This window comes from Lepisosteus platostomus, chromosome 25 (assembly GCF_059453375.1).
Source record: "Lepisosteus platostomus isolate fLepPlt1 chromosome 25, fLepPlt1.hap1, whole genome shotgun sequence".
NCBI lineage: Eukaryota > Metazoa > Chordata > Actinopteri > Semionotiformes > Lepisosteidae > Lepisosteus > Lepisosteus platostomus.
This window is the reverse complement of record NC_142635.1, coordinates 16290759-16298056: the sequence shown is the minus strand read 5'-3', so window position 1 is coordinate 16298056 and position 7298 is coordinate 16290759. Positions and strand designations below refer to the sequence as shown.

Here is a 7298-nt window from a genome sequence, read left to right as displayed (position 1 = left end):
CTTGAGTAACCAGAACCAGACTCATGAAATTACAGCCTGTCCTTTAACACAACATGCTGCTCTCTGCCGCAAACAGTATCAACTAACAATGAGCAGACCAGGGCGGCCAGGTGGCACCTGGGTATCTGCTAAGGACAGATTTGGTGTGATTTTTTTTTTTGAAACACCAACAAACAAAAGCAAGAAAATCCTCAAAGGGACAATGTGTCACAGCAGGGCTAGTTCACAATGGACCGGGAGTGCTGAGCCCCAGCCAGTAATCCAATGCACGATATTGTAATGTAGAAAACGACTGCACAACCAGCTAAATAAGAAAATTCATAAACGGGGCCCTAGAATTTCAACTGATTTCATTGTTGATCAATCTATACGCTTCTGAAGCTGTTATGGGCACTCGACAAGCTGTTTTTAATTACAGCAGAAAACATTTTCTTACTGCAAAATGAACTGAAGTTTATTCCACTAGTTGTACAGCTTCACCGAGCTTCTAGATTGAGCACTGGTTGCACAAATAACAGGGGGCAGTTTTCTCAATTAGAGGAAATTCTGTCTGGAAGTCTGACTGGCAATATTCTGACGCAAAGTAAGTAATTAAATTACTATAATGACAAAAGAATGAGAAACGAGGAGCCAAATTAGGCTGTTGTCTAAATACTACTAATTAATACAGGAGCAGAAGATGAACTTGCTGATGCGTGAAGCTCCAGTCTTCCTTCTGTGCATTTCTTCACCACCAGTGTGGGGCTCCTACAGTATAAGCTACAGACTGAACACAGAAGCATGCAGCACAGGCTCCTGCAGAGCAGAACGCAGAGACAAAGAGGCCTGCAGCAATCTCAAGAGGGAGAACGCGGCCCAGCAGAGAGACAGCCAGGATCAGCAAGAGGTTAGAAATGAGGCAACAAAAGGAATGCCAACTTGCTGCTACCCTTGCGGGGTCACTGCAGAAGCTGGTCTTGACAAAGAAACCTGAGCGAAGCCACGGATTTGAAAATCTAGTGTTTTCAGTAACGCCTCCATTGTGTTCACTCACCCACCTTTCAGTGCAACATAAAATAAGAAATAATAAACCCCCCCCACCACCACCACTACCTTTGAAGTCCGTAATTATTTCCCCTTGCAATTATTATTAACTCGGAGCCTGCAGCCTTTCTTCTGGTGCCAGGGTGAGCATTCTTCTCTCGTTTGTGTTTTTGGACGCGTGCCCTTGCAGAGCATTTCAGATCTGCTAACGAACAAAGACCAGTCTTCAGAAAACAGAATAAAACGCACCCGATGCCCAGTGCTCATTGCCTGTTCTCTCTCTCTAACTCACAACTGTCATCGCCCCTCACAGCGATCCTCACTTCACCACTTGCGCCCACCGGCCACCCTGGCCCGATTGAAAATGGCTCGGGCTCGTATAAGGCCCCGGTAGCATCTCAAGCAGGAAGGGCCATGAAAAAACACAAAAGAATCTTTGGAATCCAGAAAAGGCACGAACACTTCCATTTTCCAGATGCATCAGGATACTGTGAAATCTGCTACATTGCTAACAACTCTCACCCACTCTGTCTCAAAAGTCTGATGCGAGCCCCACGACTGCTGTGTAACTAATGTCTGATTTCAACCTGCACCCAAAAAGAAGCAAGATTTAAAAAAAACAACATTTTGAGGTTTGGTGCAGTCACGTCGGTGCAGCTCACTGTCAGGAACTCCTGCTGCAAGATTTTGTTAGTTGTCAGGCTTTTGAGCGGAAAACCTGTTAACCTACTAGCAGAAAGTCGGCTCTGGCTCCCTGGGCAGATGTGCAGACCGGGCAGTGAAAGGAATGGGAAGACATCACGCCGCGGTTGTGCAGTAACCCATGAGACCCACATTCAGGTTTCAACGGAGGATCATTTCCGTCATTTCCTGCCATTCCTGCCACATGGAAAGAGGTTTTCCCAAACGTAGATTCGTACATTTCAACTGAAACGCAGACCGATCGATATAAGACTTACTGGACTGAAAAGAAAAAGTAAAAAAGTACACACGAGCTCAACTACTTTATAATGCAAACAGTTTCAATTTACAGTAGATCAATAGCCTATGTTTTTTTATTCTAAAACTGAATCTTCTGTCACATCAGAAATGACTAGGGCAGGCTATGTACTCCTACACATGCCGACTTTTACTTAAATACTAGATAACTGTAATGTATTATTAATTTTGATATGCTTTACTATGTTGTCTTTCTTACTTTACACTCTTCTGCATGAATACATCTGGAACAATGTAAACTTTGCTTTTATTCACTCACTGATTTGGAGAACAGGTCTACAGAATGTGCTGTAGTTTTGATCATAGACTGGAAATGAAGACCTATAACACTGGGCTTGACTTTATGGCAATGGTAGTGGATAAAAACCCACAAGCAGTTTGGAAAGCTTGAAGGAAATACTATTTAAAATGGCCCCTGGTCATGTTTTCTCCCTGTCAGGGGAGTCCAATCAGAATACACTGTATGACTTGAGCATGGAATTGAGCCATTCCCTATCTAGGGAGACTCCCCAGCAGGTATTACATTTGACTCAGGGAAGTCAGAGGGCAGAGGGCAGAGAGTGCATACAGTACCTATGGTACCACCTAGTCCAAACCATGCAAAATTTAGTATCTGGTGACACTACTCCTCTATTGTGACGCAGCTATGACCGACAACAAAAAAGACAAAGACCACAAACATACAGTTTTCATTGGGATTTGTACAGATATGACTTGTGTGAGACATAACTGAAGAAGCAGCACACTGCGCTGAGCCTGGGCAGTTTCAAGGGGTCACGACAGCACATGTCAGTGGGCTCAAGTGCTTCAGAAGCAGAAATGCTTTTTATTCGCTGACGGGCAATGGGTTGCCTGTTGGGGAAGTAGGCCTGCTCCGTGAAACGCGTCTGCTTCAGCGAGACTTCCTCCGATGCGCTTGAGCTATGCTGCAGCTAACTTATTTTTATGTATTAGTTAAAGTAAGGATTAACACAACTAATAACCATTTGTCAACCTTTACCGTGCAGGGCTTCTTTACCACAATGTACCACATGAAAGCTTTATTAGATGCATACATACAGAACAGTTGTATTATTTAGATAATAATGAGAGATTGATATACAGGAAGATCAAGGGATTTGTTATTTCACCACACAAAATGACAATGATGTGTGATGAAAAGATAATTAACATTAAGACATAGGGTGCAGTGAAAATGCTTTAAAAGGTATTACTTCCATGTCTTAATTAAATGGTTGCACGATGAGACACTCTCTTTTGGCTATTCAAACAATGTGTTTTGCAATTTGCAGCAGTAATTCATCTCTATTTATTGTTAATAGTAATACCAGGTATTCCAGGCAGAGGCAGCAGAAGCCAGAGACTCTTTAAAAGGAGTCCTGATATTCAGACAGGTCATACTGGTTGACATCACGTCTGTACAGGAAGAACTAACTGACAACACTGACTGATTTCTGTTTTGCCAACGGAGGGTCTTCTGAGGTCAGGATGTGTGTTTTTGTTTTGTGTGTAGAAATTCCAACACTAATACTCTATTTCCCAGAGGTGCTTTTCTCCTCAAACAGTGCTGTTCAACCTCTCTTCCTCTCCTGGCTGTGAACCACACCTCAGTGGAGGCTGACTGGAGGCAGGTGGGTGTCCTCCCATCTCACAGCCCAAATGAAGCTTCCTCTCTTCACCTAGCTGACCGTAAACACCACAGGAGGCCTGGAACACTGGGCTTGACCCTGCCAATCTAGGCTTCCTGACCTCAGTGGGCACCTGCTGAACTAGGGTACCCATTTGTTCTGCGAAGACAGTTGTGAAACCAGTCCCAGATCCCAGTCCCTCCTTGTCCTGAGGAAGAGCACTTGATCTCCCTCCCTGGAATCAAACTAATATAAGCAGCGCGGTGAAGGATGACATCGGAGGCAAGCAGCCGAAGAGCAGTGCACACTCAGATCCTGGAAACAGATATAACCCCTCTCCACCTCTTCCTTTTTTAAATGGCTAAAATAGCAAAATGAACAGAAACATTAACCAAGGGTCAACGAAAACACACACCATGACATCAGGCAAGAAATTAACTCCGAAAAGTACAGCCAACACAAAAGAGTTCTTAGTAAACACTGCAATCTCATCATACTGTATGTCAGTTTGCACAATTAAACACGATACTCAGGTTTACTCTGAGAGTACCTCTGAACAGAGGCTGGAACATACAAACTTTTTTGCTAGAGGTATCCATAATTCCTTTAAAGTAGAGAGGGGATTATCCAAGCTATAGATTTCCTTTACAATTCCTCACATGGAGGAGCAGATGGTGAAAACTGCATCAGAGAAGATGATGTCTAGGGCTGTGGCATTTCCAGACCTTTCCGAATGACTGAGATAGTGAATGCTACAGCCACAGATTCCACGAAATGTACTGGCTGGGGTGAAGTCACTCTTATGAACGCAAGCCATGTGAACTTTATACACAATTGGCTAGTGATTACTTTTCTTCCCCTGTAGCCATAAACAGTGCTTAGTACCATCTCTTGTCAATTAGGAAAAATGTAGCAACTTCCAGGGCAGAAATGTCTGGTATTCTATCACATAATTCACTCCAATTGCTCTTTACTATTTTTTCTTTTACTACAAAATATGCGTCAATGTAGTAAAATTCAGTGTTTCCTTGTACAGAGCTATGGGAGGGCTGACATGGCTGTGTAGCATATCAAAGAAGGTACATTATCCAATGAGATGAGCACTGTGCTGTGTACTACATAACTTGCTGCTCTTTAGGAACTCTCTCCTTAACTTACAGAAGATTCCATGGCAAAGGAATATTTTAGCAGGGAGGTGACTGTGACATTATCCTGTGAAAGCTATTTTGGGTCAAACACTACAGATAAATTATGTATCGTTATACATCTTTTATACTTTCATTTCTTCTACTGCTGGTGTGAAGGCACTGAAAGGGCTATCTTACTGTGACAAAGGAAGAGTCTATGGAGACAAATGGGATCTGGGGGGAGAATGCAGTCCCTCAATGCCATAGGTCAGGCAGTAGAGGGGTCAGAGTCGCTGTTGCAAGTAGTCTGTGCAAAATGTGATGCACTCGGGAAGTGCCTGACTCCCAGATGATTTATGATGCTTTAGCAATGTTATACAGTATGTGTACTGATTTGCTATTTTTTCTTGGTTTACCCATACTAATCTCATTGACTTACTTTAAATTTCCATTGTTTCTCTTGGTTTGCTTCATACTTTACCAAAATTTTCTATTCTTCACCATGATTTCACTGAGCTTTTATCGTGGTATACTGTACCACATGAAACCTTCAAAAGTGTTTGACCTGAAATGAAGGACTGGCAAACACGTCTAACAGGCAGAGCTCAATGCCTGCAGAACCACACTGTGCTTGGCTGAAAGATGTAAAACCCTCACAGAAATGTTAAAGGCCGCATAAAAAAACAAAATACCACTCTTTCTAATATGCCAGTAGCAGTCAAGCTCATTATTAGGGATTTCTATCAGGTTTTGGCTGCAGGTCATCTGTATGCCATCAGAGGACCATTTCTGGCCCAAATATTTTGAGTGCATGTCTCAAAGCCACAGACATCCAACAAAAACACAAACATGTTTTTTTTCCCCAGAGTGTACCAATGCAAAAATAAGTTGTTTAGTATGTACGGTATTTTGGATTTTCTGTGTCACTCCTTCCGAGATATTACAATTTTGAAGTGAATGTTCTTCCTGAATAACAGAGAGAAACGTATTGTGCATGACTGGTGACTGGGCACCGTGGCACAATTGATTATTTAAGAAAAGATCAGTGCCAGTCTAGACCAACCCCAGGAGAATGTGTAGCAGATTCTGTTCGTTTTCCAGGCTCAGATTGGTTTGTTAACATTGCACCATAAATATCTTTCATTGATTAGTTAATGAAATGCAGTACAAGCGACATTCTAGTTCTGCTAGCATTGCCCAGACACACACCCTGTTCACTGACTGAATGAGATATCAGCTCAATGAGGCACTGAGATCTTTTAGTACAATTCTGATGGGAGCCTTGGACATCTTCAAGAACACTAGTTACGTAACCTGGATTCAGTTGAATAACTGCTACTTGGTTTTTACAGGACAATGGCCATGATCTGTGTAATGTAATTAATTTAAAAAATGTTCAATGAAAAACACAGTTTGTACGATTTTGCAGCAAAGGAGTTATCAGTTCTTCTTACTGCTCTCCTTTAATTCATCCTGCCTTCCTCCCTTCCCCTCTGCTCCTCTCCTGTGGCTCCTGTGTGGGTGACTTCAGGCAGGCTCAGACTCTCCAGCAGTGCAGTGCTGGCTTGTGATGCCGAGAGGCTCAGGTGTGGCAGAGGCCGGTGTCTTACCGTGTGGAGCCTGGCTGGGGTCTGCAGAGGCGATGTTTTCTGACAGGAGCTCCGCGTGCCTCAGGGAAAGCTAGGAGGTTGTACAGTTATCTCCCGTGGTGTAATTCTAAACTATACAACCTACTACCTCAGCCTGCAAGCACGCAATCTGGGGCCATACAGGGGACTCGCCGAAGATCTCTCTCATCCATGCAGTCGGCGGGGGGCTGCAAGATGTACAACCTGCTGTCAGCAACTTTGTCTCCCGAATCGCTCATCCTGTTTCTGCTGCATCCCAACACTTCTCTTTTAATAAAACATGCCCCTCGCTCTTCCCAGAGAGGACGGCTCGCTGCACAGCCACCATGTGTTCGACCCTTCAGGGTTTGACTTGTGTTTTTCAGCCTGTGATTCATATTTTTTCATCTCAATGAACAGAATAACACAACTTTTTACTGTTCGAGTGTCTTGAAAGCTAATGTGACCACTGCACGCAGCCTTGGGTTAACTTTCTGAAAATGAATACTGCCCACTTTGGTTCAGCTGATGTTCACACAAGCTGCTGGTATTTCATATGAACAACTGGGAAACAAGTATTAGTGCCTCTGGGAGAGACATTCATTCTCTCCCAGAGGCACAGTAAAAGTATGACCAACTCACTAAAGAGTAAGTTTTTTTAACTTGATATTTTACTCAACATGCATTATCCTCCTATACCTAGTGGAAAAATGGAACACATTGGATATCTTGAACTTTTCTGCAGAGAAAAAAAAGCCGAATTAGAAAAATTAAAATGACCCCTAAATCCCACACAGAATTTTACAGACCCCTCACACTGAGGAATAAGAACAGCAGAGGCATACAGCATACTGGGGTTTGAGCTGAAGGGAATCTTATGATTTTTTTTATACTCTTAAGGCACTTTTTTGTGA

The 7298-nt window shown here is 43.1% G+C and overlaps 1 protein-coding gene across 2 annotated transcripts in view; it reads right to left on the bottom strand.

The window, feature by feature from the left end:
- Positions 1-3047: 3047 nt before the first annotated feature.
- Positions 3048-7298, bottom strand: part of LOC148641239 (uncharacterized) — a 120294-nt gene continuing 116043 nt past the window's right edge. The window contains exons 8-9 of one of the 2 annotated variants that reach the window (XM_088619094.1): positions 6388-6593; positions 3048-4011 (exon numbers count right to left, since the gene is read on the bottom strand). The gene's annotated coding sequence lies outside the window, so the exon portion shown is untranslated. Of the gene's footprint in view, positions 6594-7298 lie in introns of both variants that reach the window. The other variant, XM_088619093.1, reaches the window with a different exon arrangement.